The sequence below is a fragment of the Lissotriton helveticus genome, chromosome 11 (genome assembly GCF_964261635.1).
Source record: "Lissotriton helveticus chromosome 11, aLisHel1.1, whole genome shotgun sequence".
NCBI lineage: Eukaryota > Metazoa > Chordata > Amphibia > Caudata > Salamandridae > Lissotriton > Lissotriton helveticus.
This window is the reverse complement of record NC_136072.1, coordinates 795,434,122-795,448,335: the sequence shown is the minus strand read 5'-3', so window position 1 is coordinate 795,448,335 and position 14,214 is coordinate 795,434,122. Positions and strand designations below refer to the sequence as shown.

The window sequence follows — 14,214 nt, the reverse complement described above, 5'->3', positions numbered from 1 at the left end:
GGAAAGACATGGCTTGGCAGTTCGGGCTGGACAGTTCCCATGAGGCACGGGGTCAAGACTGATTTGCATATGGCCATGTCTGAACTGGGGTGGCTTGGTGAGCAAAATAACGATGGATTAAACCCAGATCTGTGACTGGGGGTGAATGTTTTGTTATTGTGCAACATTCCGTCCATCATCTTGTGTTTTTTGCTGTTCACCCTATGCGAGAAGGGTATGCCCAGACGTGGGTCCCTAGCTCACTAAGTCACTGGAGTCAGGCTATCCTGGCTGAAGACGGTTGATAGCCAGAAACTGGTCCTAGGATGCTTGATTCTGGTCCAGGAAAGCCATGGCTTGGCAGTTCGGGCTGGACTGTTCCCATGAGGCACAGGGTCAAGACTGATTTGCATATGGCCATGTCTGAACTGGGGTGGCTTGGTGAGCAAAATAACGATGAATTAAACCCAGATCTGTGACTGGGGGTGAATGTTTTGACATTGTGCAACATTCCGTCCATCATCTTGTGTGTTTTCCTGTGGCAGCAAGAGCCTACTTCAGAAGGATACCCTCAAAACCAAACAATGTGGGCTCCCTCAGGACCTTGAGTGATCATAGTAATGAAGTAAGTCAGACTTTATTTTTGTTTATGAAACTATCCTTCAGGGGTCAGAGAGACCATGCTGAAGTATTTGATTCTCTGAATAGTATTCCCCAATGTGATATTGACAGCACAGACAGTCGCGAAACCGCAGCATCCTCGCCTTTATCTGATATTACTCTTATTACTACAATAGCGGGTCTACTAATATTAGCTCTGATGCTCCCTCGCAAAATAACACTGATGCCAGTCATGTTAGTAGGGGTGAGCAGGACAGCATTCCATCTCCTGATAGGAGGACAGGTGGGGATGGTTTAATAGGTCTCGCTGGCGAAAGCGCGAAGCGCGTTCTCGCTGCGAGAACTATAGTTGTCGGCTCAGCTTACAACGAACCAAAGTGGAGACAGGAGTTGGGCATGTGCAGCATCTCGTAAAATGGGATTTGGTCACGCGCGTGAGCTAGAATCAGATTACGCGCGCGCCTTGTGAAGCATGCCGGAATCCAGTCACCATGGATCACGCACGCACACACACAGCCACACATATACACACGCACACCTACACACACGCACACACACAGCTACACCCACGCACACACACAGCTACACACACACACGCGCACATCCCCCCACATTCCCCCCCCACTCACCGGCTGCACCTTCACGCAGTCCACGGGGTACATGATGCCGCCCACGGGCCGGCCAGCATGTGGGTGGTGACGGTGGATCCCTCGGGCAGCGCTTCCAACTCCAGACCCTCCTCCAGGTCATCCTGCTTCTGCTGGGCTGCTACGTCGCGCGCTTTAGGAGACGCGCGCTGTGACGCGTCTCGCGCTGTGAACATGCGCGTCTCTTCTCGCGCTCCACCGCGCTTTCACAAGCGAGAGCGCCTTTCTTTGTTTTAAAAGTATACACCACGCTCTCTTCTGTCGGCACTTTAAAGGAGGCCACTCATCGTTCATACTACCATACTATGATCGGTCTGCTGTACTTGTCATAAAACGAATCAGGCACACGACCTGCAAGGAAAGTGGAATGATAAGAGAAATACAATAGAGACCTGAGTTTGTGCAACCCTCCGAGTGAGCCTGAGCGACACCAATGGGCTTGTAATTTCAGGTGCAATTTGCCCACCCACAAATCTGCCGCTCTTTTTTGGCAAGGTGCAGAATTGCCTTCTCCAGAACAGAAGCCTTTTCTGCTAACGGCTGCTGGGCTTGGATTGGCAGTTAAAGGCAACGCAGTTGATCGGTATTAGTCTGCACTTTCCACAGTGTGAATGTTTGCACATTACCGTGTCAAGCGCGAGCATTGAAAAGCCGGATTGGTGTTTCCCCTGTTTTTTTTTTGTGATGGCTTCAACGGTCGATTATTGGATGTATTCTGTTCGGCTATCCAGGAGCCTGGAGCTGCCTTCGGTTAAACACAGCGCTTTATAATATAGACAAATATGTAAACGTTTTTTTAAATGAATGCAACATCTTATCTCTCTGTCCCAGACCCTCATGGAACCCACAGAATGTGTGGTCGGTGCTGCCAGAGTGCTGAACCATCAAAAAAGAGATGTCGACATCTATACGATTCAACTGTGTGTTGCTGTTTGGTATAGCACCAACAATTTGCCTTTCAGACACTTCAGAGCGCACGATGTTCCAGAGTAGAAAAGCAGCGTTCACTCTCGTGTTTTCCTACTGGATACACATAAATATTATTAGCCTACTGGTTCGCATTTTGTAGAGCGTTAACGTGGTGCCTTCAAGGCACATCCAGGGCCGGACTTGCTACCGGGCATTTTGGTGAGCTGCCGAGCTGGGGGCTAATTTCGTTGATGGGGACCTGCGTGTGCTGAACAAAGTTCGTTTAGTTTTTAGGTTTCGACTGCAAAAAGCTGCGCAAGCAGCTTTTGCGCAGGAGAAATCTTATGAGAACTGTAGTGTGGCTTTGGGTCGGCCCTCGTCATTCATTGGCTGGCTCCATAAATGGAGCCTAGCCATTGGACGAGGGGCCTGTCCATCAATGCCGGACCAGACACGGGGGCGTTCCCGAGATTCTTTGGCTTTTGCCGACGTCACGCGACGCCGGGAACGCCCCCAGAGTCTGTTCCGGCATTGCCGGCACCTCCCTTGCTGCTCGGGACGGGTCTCCTTATTTGTTCCTAGCTGCCCCTCTCCCGCCTCCCTCGTCCTCTCCCGCCCCCCTCCCGCCGTTCGTGTACTCTCCCGCCTCCCTCGTCCTCTCCCGCCCCCCTCCCGCCGTTCGTGTACTCTCCCGCCCCCCTCGTTCTCTCCCGCCCCCCTCCCGCCGTTCGTGTACTCTCCCGCCCCTCCCGGGTTCAACCACGGCATTAGGAACATCTCCGCCCCCTCCCGTGTTGCTGAGTGTCTTTTTCCTCCGTATACGGGGCCGCGGATGAAACCGTGGAGACTGCCGGCAGGCGGAGGCACCGAGGCCCGAGATGGAGGGCTCGAAAAGTGCCTGGCAGCCATTGGAGTGGAGGAGCACCGCTGCGGGGCGTCGGCCGTTGCTCTGAGACCAGACGTCCTGCGAATCCTGAGACAGCGCTGCTGGGAGGCACGAGAGGCAGGGCAGCTGGGCGTGATAGCTGAGCGGTGTCATGTGGACGAGGAGCGCGGCAATTTCTGCACGAATCCTATAATCTTCTCTCTGAATATTTATGCTCTGTGGCAGCCTCTAAGCTGTCCTTTGCATCTTTATGTTAGGCCCCCCCCTCTTTCCCCCCACACACACACATCATCCTGGCTTCGCCTCCATGCTTTCAAACGGGGCCAACGTGTCGAAAGCGAAATAAATGTTTGTTTGTGAATGTTTATCAAAGATTAGCATAAATTTGTCCTCATTTGACCACGACCACTCTTCTCTCGCGCCGAGTGAGTATTTTTTGTGCGTGGAGTGGTTACTTTCAAGTACTCATCGTGAAGATCACGGAAAAGCGACTGCTGCCAAAACATGGGGGTGGAAGCGACTGTGAGTAGTGTTTTTACGCCGAGCATCACTGGGAGGATATCATATGCGATTTAAAAAGGGCCATGGCTATGTATGTCTGCATAAAGACGAGCACACCTGTAAAATATGGATTATGTTGTAGCAGTTGTGCATTGATTTATAGCTTGCCCTTCACATGCATTTTCCATTTTTTTTGGCATTACTGACCAGTAGGTTTATTAATTTTGAACTCGCCTTTGAAAAATAATTTTGCATTTGGCAAGATAACTTGTAGCTCTTCTGTAATATAACTTATTAAAATGAACTAATCAGTGTTGAGGTCCGTGTTTAATCACCAGGTCAAGTCTTCACATTTAACCCGGGTTAAATCAGCCTTTCATCCTTCACGAGTCTCAACAACGAATCCTATTGATTAACAGCTATATCTGCCATGCACAGCGCTGTGCAAACTCTATCAAAGTAAATGTAATTACAGAGAGCATCTATGAGGAGCTCAGGGGCATCATATCCGGTCCCTACAACAATCTTTGGCTTGTGTGTTCCACGAGCTCCTGTGCATTGAGTTACTTGAGAAACGTGTGCGTTACACACTGCAGGCATCTGCAAGGCGCTTTGTGTGCACTGCGACCCTTGGATGTTTTTCTGACGTGCACAGTCAACATCATTGTAGCCACTGCTTAAGTCTGGTGCCCACTTATTACAAGTGGATACATATAGTCATATTCCCGTCATGCACCTGACCATGGTCAGTTACACATTTTAGTCAGCCTTGTACCCTTTCCATTAAAAGCTAGGCGAGTTGACTCATATTTCAGCGTGCCAGTGAATGTTTCAAAGACTCTTGGAATCCAGCAGACATTATTTGCATATGCATTTTTTGTGGTAATGATATATTAAACTGACCTCTATTTTGGTGGTAGATGTAGGTGGCAAACACATTGCAGGGGCGTGTCCTTTCTGTGTACGGGGTTGGCAGTTTCCTTGGGCTGCACGCCATCAGTAATGCTGCTTCCCTACCATATCACATCTGCTCGGCCGCCTCCCAGGAGGAGACATGCAGAGCCGTGCATTCAGCAAAGCCCCATTAGCCCCTGTTTTCTGCACATCTTGTAAAAGGAGCCAGACCTCGGGGGGCTTGGAGGCCTATTCGTCTGAAATGCCCAAGTCCGATGTGAAGGACGGGTTTCAGGAATCCCTTGGCCTTGGGGCACACATTTTTTTGAAAAGGAGGCTTCTTAATTAATATTAAAAAATGCAGGGATTTGGTGTTGCTGAAGAAAGAGTTTTTTAAATCACAGATATAGAACATTTGCCCATCTGTGCATGTTTCCCATGCCTCTTAATATCGTAAATCCAATTATTACATATGAAAGTAATTGTTTCTATCTCGTTGTTTAAAAAAAAAATAAAAAATCTATCTATCCGTACTTCCACTCTTAATTGTAAATGGCCAGGATGTTTGATCAATTTACTGTACTAAAAAAGGTACTGCAGCTATCTAAGCATGCATGCTTGGCTTCAGTGACATTGTTTTGCGGCTTTTTGCGGCGATGTCGGCATAATTGTTGGCAGGTATAAAGCCTCTAAATTAATGTTAGCTTTACGACTAATGCATGTGCCCAGTAGCAGCAACCAACACGGTGCTGAATCTCAACATCGTACTTCTGTCGCTACCAGTTTTGTAAAAAATGAATCATTTTAACTCTGCATTCTGTGAAAGGTGGTTTCTACTAGGATAAGTTTTGGTACTGTCACATGACTGATAAAGCCAATGTTTTACATTTGCCAGTAATTACGCTTAGCATATTGACTTGTAGATTGCAGTACCCTAGTGTATACAAATCCCAGATGAAAATTCCCCAGTTTGTTTACGAACTTTGCCACACAACAGTAATCTATCTATTAGAAACAAAACACTTTGCCACTCTTATTTTCTCCACTCTGATTTTTAGGTCGAGCCTAGACAGCTTGCAAGCGGCGTGTAGCTCTAGGTGTATGTGTGTCTCTAGGTGTGTGTGTGTGGAGCTCTGTGTGTGTGGATCTGAGTGTGTGTGGCTCAGGATGTGTGTGTGTGCGTGTGGCTCTGTGTGTGTATGTCTTTGTGTGGCTCTGGGTGTGTGTATGTGGCTCTAGGTGTGTATGTGTGTGTGGCTCTGTATGTGTGTGTATATGTGTGTGTAACTCTGGGTGTATGTATAACTCTATGTGTGTGACTCTGGGTATGTATGTGTAGCTCTGTGTGTGCATCTGGGTGTGTTTGTAATCAGTGTGTATGTGTGTGGCTCTGGCTATATATGTGTAGCTCAAAGTGTGTATGTGTGTGTGGCTCTGGGGTGGTGTGTGGCTCTGGGGTGGTGAGTGTGTGGCTCTGGGGTGGTGTGTGTGTAGCTCTGGGAGGAGTGTGTGGCTTTGGGGGGGTGTGGCTCTAAGTGTGCATGTGTGACTAGGGAGTGCAGAGTGACTAGGGAGTGACTAAGGAGTGACTAAGGAGTGCTAGGAAATGACTAGAGAGTGCTAGGGAGTGCACAATGCTAAGAGGCGCGGAGGGACTAGGGAAGCTAGGGAGTGCACAATGCTAAGAGGTGCGGAGGGACTAGGGAAGCTAGGGAGTGCACAATGCTAAGAGGTGCGGAGGGACTAGGGAAGCTAGGAAGTGCACAGTGCTAGGGAGTGCTATGGAGTTCTAGAGACTCCAGAGATTAAGCTAATAACAATGTAAGTGACAATGCCATTTATTTATCTGTTTTCAAAACCAACACATAAATAAAAATGTTGTCATTAACAATGCCAATAGCTCAAACTTTTCCAAAGGCGAAACCATTGCATTGAAAATGCTTGTTTTTATTTCAAAGGGCACGCAGGTCCCCATCAACGAAATCGGCTCCCACAGCAGAGAAATTAGCCCCCAGCTTTGCAGCACACAAAAACGCCCGGTAGCCATTCCGGCCCTGGGCACATCAGAATATTTTGAGAATCTGTAGTGATAGAGGGAGCTAGGCTCGCCATGCTGTATTCCTACCCAGCAAAAGACCCATTAATGCAGTTATTGTTGTTTTGCGTAGCGCCAACACGCTGCCTTCCAGGCACTTCAGTGTGCTTAGATAGCCTGCAACGATTGATGAAACGCTAGGTAGGTACCGCGATCTTGCTTGTGAAGCAGAGACACATATTTTTAGTTATATGTGGATTTAGTTATTCATTGGTATTCTGTGTTGCGCACATACACTTTATAGCGCTCCGAATGGGGGCAGAAAGCACCAGGCTCGTGCTAATCTTTATGGTAAACAGACAGGTTTATTTATTTGTTGTTTTTTTGCTTTGTATAGCTTCTTTACACCACGTAAGCAGTCTGGAGACGGCGAAGGGTAAAATCTGGGCACATTCTATCATTTGCATACAAAAGAAATACATATTTTACATTTCACCAGGGCTGACTTTTGAAATTTGTGTAGCGACTGCATTTTGCCTTAAAGATACTTCAGTTAGCAGGAGAGGGATCACTTCACCTACAGGGGGGTCTATCTGGAGAGTTTCTTTAAACACATGTCTGCAGTGTAGCGTCAATCGTGCTACGTTGTAAGCCCCCGTGAAAGGTAGGAAAACAATGATGAAGGGACAGGCATTACAAATAGGATCACTGCAAGTGCAAGGGTAATTTAATGATGTCTATAGGAGATTAAGTATTCACAAATGCATCAAAGGCTGTAAAACTGTTCTTGGGTACATTGTTTGCATCCATAATGTTGGGTAACTTGGAGTTGAAGATGCATTCCAAGTTTCTGACTTTACTTGAGGGAACTGGAGTAGCAGCAAATCAACATTTAATCCTACGTGTCTGCACAGTCTGAGCAAGGTTTCTGTATTTACTGTACTGATGTAGAGACAACTGTGGCTTACCAAATGATTTACATGTGAGAGGCTCTCTTTAAAAATGTAGCGATTTTCCACATCCTTGAATATTTTGATTTTGTTGTCGGCTTACAAGTGATAACCTAAATTGTAGTTCATCATTTCACTAAGATGGAAAAACAGAGATCATGTGAATCCTGCAGGTCTCCGTAGAAGGCCACAGTTCTTTTGTATGAGCAAAAGTAACCTATTTTTATCTGTTTTGTACAATTTACTACGAATGACCTAAATGAATGCATAGCTATCGCCTCTGTTGATTGGGAGGTTATGAACCAGGGTTCACTGTGTCCAAGGGCGCCGATCGGTTAGTGAAGATCTAGAACAGAGTCTTGGCACTGCGGGAGGCCCGCGGTCCCTGCAGGGGACCCCATAGGAGGGCAAACCCCGTAGTAGTGCGCAGGGAACCGCGGGCCCGCCTTGGGGAGGGTGGGTGGGCGGGGCCGGACATTCAGGCCACCCCCCCTTCCGGTCTGACTATATGGGGCGCGCTCGCCCCTTGGCGCCCTCTTTGCTGCTGCCCCTTGTCCCCGCTGGTCACTCCCGGTTGCCCTCGCCAGCCCAGCCGTAGCCCCTGAGCCCCCTCCGCTCCCCCACTTCCCCCCCACAACGCCGGACGCGAGGCCCGCAAGTTCTCTCTCTCGCCTCCCCCCGGGCCGTTAGGCAGCTTTCCCGCCCGGACTCTAGACCACAGGCGACGAGTGTTGGATCGAGGTAAGCGGACAATTCCTTGCCTCCTCCTGGGCCCCGTTCTTGGGCAAAACCCAAGTTGTATGGGGCTTTATGGTCATGATCACGGAGGGGGCAAGAGGTCCGTATGCGGGTTAATGTTGTGTGGGGGGAAATAATGGGCTCGGCAAGATTGGATGTGGGGAGATGCGGGGCACAACGAGCGGCGCATGATTTGCCGGGCTGGTTGGACCGGGCCTCGGCCACGCGGTTAGGCCTCGGTCAGGAGTGAAGGGTATGCAGGAGACAGTTGGAGCACCGCCAGCCAGGCCAAGCGCGGCAGCATTGAACGGCAGCTCTGCGAGAAGGTCTAGGTATCAAAGTCAGCTTATACGCCCTATTACTTCTTTAAACGGGAGTTGCCAAGTGGGAGAAAATTGCACGGTTTCCCCGCTTAACCCAGCCTAGGATTGTGAGGGCCTTGCGTCTAGAATCGCTGCTCTGTGAGTTAAAGAAAAGGAAGAACAGAGAGGGCGCTGAGTAATTGCATTTCGCTGGGGCATCTGTTTTTGAGGAAATAAGTTGCAGGTAACACCTATCCCGAAATAACCACCTGTAGTCCAAATGCGTAGCTAACTCGAAGGTTGTGGAGCTCAATGACATACCTAGTATTTCTGGATTATCTTGTATCCAAGAGCCTACATTTTAGGTGTTATTAAGTACATGTACTTTTATATATAGTGTTCCTCTCAGTACCTGGAATTACAACACAATATAGGAGTTAAAAACTTGGAATGTGAAAAGCCTAAGTTAGGCATATAAGGGGAGAAAGTGGAAATTGTTGGCAGCAAATGCAAACATGCTACAACATTAATACCAAGCCATGTCTACAACTAACCACAAGATAGTAGACTTGCATTGCCCTGGCGCTCGTGCTCCGTATAGTATTAGTTTGTCAAAGTCTAGTACTTAAAAATACCGAATTTTAAGGTATTAGAAATAATCTTTTAGCTGAGGAAAGCATTATACATGCATAAACAATAATGTGCAGTTCCAAATTGCCATACCGTAGCCCGAATTTATACCGGGTTGTACTTCCGGTGACTATAGTGGCAGGGAGAGTTGAGCTATTGATAATGTAGAAGTTAGGGCATATTTAACAGCTGTTCAGAGATCTCCAGTGAGATTTTCAAATATCCCGCAGACATATCCTAGGGAAAACAAATAAATAATTTGGTAGGTGAAAGTTTTCAGATGGATCAGGAGACTTCAAGACTGCTGGTCTTTCCCGCTGTTTTAGTACGCATGCGTTCTCGCACAGGGTAAGGGCTCAAGGGACATGTATTTAGTCCGCAGACATGCCTCTGATTTTGTTCACTCCATAGATATGTGCAGGCACGGTAAGAATGCCAGTTGTCTTTGGCTGTCCCGGTACTTACCCAAATAACAAATTAATGAGCACTAATTCAAGTGTTGTATGAAAGGAGAGAAGGTTAGCACCCCCCTTGACAAGGATGGAAGAGGTCCTAGTGGCCTTTACAACACATATACGGTTAAGGCACTGCCACTTACTTCGTGGCGTCTAACCATGTTTTCTTTATAGCACCACGCATCACAAGGCAGGATGGAAGAGGTATCATGTACATCGTGTAGTGGGTAAATAAGATATGCATGATGTGTTACAGGGGACAGCGGGGTTAACAAGGTACAGAGTCCCATATCCTTCATAGTCCACAGTGGTAGATCAGAAGGATCCCAGTTGTGAGCTGCAAGTAACAAGCTACAATATACGAATCAGTCATCTGCAGGCTACATGATGTGCTTTTCACTGAAGGCATGCCCTATGCCAGCGATATTTTTAACATTGTGTGAGGTCCGATTGCGCTAGCACAATGCATGTAAATAGTCATCGTGTCAATCAGCTTTCGATTGGCGTCCACAGTAAGTGGGGTAACAATAGGCATGTTGCATTATCACGACGACTTAGGACTGTGCCCATTTATTTCGCCCAGATTCGTGTTTACCAATTTCCAATATCCTGCTAGCACCATAGGGATCTTGCAGCATTGCCTGGCCATTCATTGCATATTATTACAGCTACTGTGCTCACGCAGCAAGTAAATAATTTTGGCTACAGGATGACTTTCATAATGCCATCACTTTGCTTTCTTGAACAAGATAGAGTTAAGGAAAATTTGAGAGCCAGAAAGCGTTTTTTCGGATTGTTAAATTTCATTCTGGGGTAACAAGAAATACTAACAACCCCTGTAGTATCTGGACCCCAATTATTTGGGGGTAGGCGAAGGGTATGATAGGAAAAATCCACTCAAACACGCAAAGGTGCAATTTGATCCTGTTTAGACGAGAGCGACATGTAGATACGGATCACCTGTTGGTGAATTACAGCTAAAACCCTGACGGAAAGGCCATAGGTTATTTCCTATGCACGAGCGCCAAGCTCGCCTTCCCGTAAGCTTAAGGAATAGGGAGGGTAACCAGCCCTAAGGGGGGCGGGAGTATAACGACTCGCCGTGCATGATGGCTCCTTAGGCATGCGGGACAGCGAGGGGCTGCCTGCGTGGATCGCCTGTAAGATGACCCACCTTAAAACGTCATACGTGTGTTGTATGGAATAATCCTGGGTGGCTCTGATAGGGACGCTGCGTAAGCTACTGAAGGAAGACAGGCAAAGGCCAAACAGCCTAGTGGGGCACCTAGGGGATAACGACCTGGTGACCTTAGGCAAGAGGCGACTGCTAGACACAATGAGGAAAGACTTGAGCACCTTGAGCGGTGAATGGGGAAAGTGCAACATATGCTGGTCAGAAGTTTCCCCTAGACCGATTGGGCATGGGGCAATAGCGCAGGAGGCGATAGAAGTCTCGCGCAGGCGAGTAAACGCAGCAAGGGCAAATTCGACGAGCAGAGAGGGGTAGGTTTCATTAGACATGGCTTGCTGCACGCCAAATCTATTGGATGCTGGGAATCCGATGGGGTGCACTTGTCCAAAGTGGGGATGGCAATTTTCCTATTGGACTTGGGGGAGGCTCTAGAAACAGCCGGATGTAGATAAGAAGAGGACTAAAGGCTAGGTGGTGGGGGCTCTGGGCGCAGCGGGTGCCACGCCCAGGGCTGTGGAAAAGAGAAGGCGGCCCCCATACAGGACAGGCGCAGGAACAGGACCTGAAGCCGCAGTGCGAGAGGCACCATACTGAGTCATACATAGCCAAGGGGCCCTTCTTGGGGACTTGGTTCAACGGCACCCCGTTAGTCCTTAGGGCGGTTGTAACCTGAGCAACCGGGGGTTTGCTAATAACGCCCCTCCTAGCTGGGCAAGGTGTGAGTTGACTCTCCCTTGTTCAGAGGTGGGCGGGGCAGGTGGACGGTAGGTCCACCGGGGGGAGGCTTGCCTCCCCGGTCGACACGTGGCCAGGGGCCACTAGTGTCTGCTTCTTTTGGCTCGAATTCAGGCGCCCTGCAACAAGGGGTTGCGGGGTGGAGGGGTCGCCTGTCAGTTAACCCGCTCTGTTATTTGTATCACAAATAAACCTGCAACTTTTTATTCCCAAACACACTTGTCTGTGTATTATTTGGGTGGAGGGTTGTGGGGCAAGGGTACCGATGCAACTACTATGCGGGAGGCCCGCGGTCCCTGCAGGGGACCCCATAGGAGGGCAAACCCCGTAGTAGTGCGCAGGGAACCGCGGGCCCGCCTTGGGGAGGGTGGGTGGGCGGGGCCGGACATTCAGGCCACCCCCCCTTCCGGTCTGACTATATGGGGCGCGCTCGCCCCTTGGCGCCCTCTTTGCTGCTGCCCCTTGTCCCCGCTGGTCACTCCCGGTTGCCCTCGCCAGCCCAGCCGTAGCCCCTGAGCCCCCTCCGCTCCCCCACTTCCCCCCCACAACGCCGGACGCGAGGCCCGCAAGTTCTCTCCCCTCCCTACCGCTCACCCGATGGAAGGGGGGAAGTGGGGAGGGGGCAATAGTAATGTTGTTTTTGTCTTCCAGGTTGCAGGAGGAGTTACATGGCGGCCCCCATACAGGACAGGCGCAGGAACAGGACCTGAAGCCGCAGTGCGAGAGGCACCATACTGAGTCATACATAGCCAAGGGGCCCTTCTTGGGGACTTGGTTCAACGGCACCCCGTTAGTCCTTAGGGCGGTTGTAACCTGAGCAACCGGGGGTTTGCTAATAACGCCCCTCCTAGCTGGGCAAGGTGTGAGTTGACTCTCCCTTGTTCAGAGGTGGGCGGGGCAGGTGGACGGTAGGTCCACCGGGGGGAGGCTTGCCTCCCCGGTCGACACGTGGCCAGGGGCCACTAGTGTCTGCTTCTTTTGGCTCGAATTCAGGCGCCCTGCAACAAGGGGTTGCGGGGTGGAGGGGTCGCCTGTCAGTTAACCCGCTCTGTTATTTGTATCACAAATAAACCTGCAACTTTTTATTCCCAAACACACTTGTCTGTGTATTATTTGGGTGGAGGGTTGTGGGGCAAGGGTACCGATGCAACTACTATGGTCCTTGCTGATATTCGTTAGGTAATCTTGGCGCTTCTGCTTGGAATTAAGTAAAACTGGAAATCACAGAGAAAGTGTTATTTTTCTTGGTGGGCAGAGATCTGGACGGTGATCACAGTTTCAACAAACATTTGCAATGCAATTGGTCTCGCATTAAAAAAAATTATTTATTAGTTTTCACTTTTATATAGCGCAAACTTTACTCGCAGGTATCAGAGCGCTTTAAATCAGCATGCTTATAACAAGCAAGACTAGCACTCTATATTACTGCCAACTTTGCTTAGCATAAGCAACAGCTAACCATTCACAAACAATGTTTATATACCAAATGCAAATTAAAGAAAACATAATAATGCAAAGCATTGTCATTTACAATGCCAGTAACTCAAACTTTAATGCTGCGAGACCTATTGCATTGCAAATGCTTGTTGAATCTGGCAACTCTTCCACTGACCTCTCAGCCACTGGTGTCTCCCCAGACTTTTTCTGACATTTCAAACCTTAGCATCATGCATTCTGGCTGGTCAGGGACCAGGGAGACCTCATAACCTAGGAAAAGCCGAAAAAATGGGCGGTGTGTCTCCGAAGAGACCGAATGATAGCTATTCCCCTGGAGAAGACGGCACTGCAACTAATGGTGGAAAAAAAGAAATGCTAATCCTTCAGAGGTATTTTTCTTACTGTCATAGGTCTCGGATAGCGCTTCAGATAAAGATAACAGGTGCAAGGAGATTAGCGTTGAAAGGGGGCTTACGGATAGCGGGCAGCGCATCAACTCACATCTTCATGGCTTGTCATAATGGGGTTTGGGGGACAAAGATCTGAAAATGGTCTGGTGGAATTAAATGTTTCCGATACTTTACAACTTCGTAAGGAGGATGGGGAGATGCGGCAGACAATTGTATCCCAGAGGATGCAGACAGTGAAGAGGAGGCTGAGGAGGATGATGAGGACTGTTTAATGTGCTACAGTTCAGTGCATCATATCACAACTGCCCCCTGTATAGACTACAGAGGGCAAGAAATGCACAAGGACGTTCAACACTTCTTTATACATAGCAAACCTTGGGCACACACCAAATACATAAACGGATGAGTTCCGTACAGTAGTAACTATTGATTCATACAATAGCATGGACAATGGAATATTGCTTCATATGAATACTGCAAACATCCAAATATTTGACGTCAGCAGAGATCTTTTATTTGTAGATCTTGTTCACTGTTCACGTGGCTACAATACGTTATTGTCCATGCTACTGTATGAATCAATAGTTACTACTGTACGGAACTCATCCGTTTATGTATTTGGTGTGTGCCCAAGGTTTGCTATGTATGTACGGGGCTCCCGTAGAGTGGGTCTCATCTTAGGAGTGTAGGGTAAACACTTCTATCTTGTGTGCACCACTCTCAATTCACTCTTCTCAAATGTTTGTGTTGTACTATCAGGTGAGCATCAGCTTCCAGTCCCCAAATGTACCCAGGCGATTTTCCCAAAAATTATTTATGCATGACATGCCAGCAGAAACCCAGTCTCAGATCCAGCATCAGACTGGTAAGGTGGCGGGAGGCCCAACTTTTGC

The 14,214-nt window shown here is 48.6% G+C and overlaps 1 non-coding gene across 1 annotated transcript; it reads left to right on the top strand.

The window, feature by feature from the left end:
• Nucleotides 1–9,588: 9,588 nt before the first annotated feature.
• Nucleotides 9,589–9,716, top strand: LOC144793281 (U6atac minor spliceosomal RNA). Its single transcript, XR_013602874.1, has one exon. It is a non-coding gene; the product is annotated as a U6atac minor spliceosomal RNA (small nuclear RNA).
• Nucleotides 9,717–14,214: the final 4,498 nt, after the last annotated feature.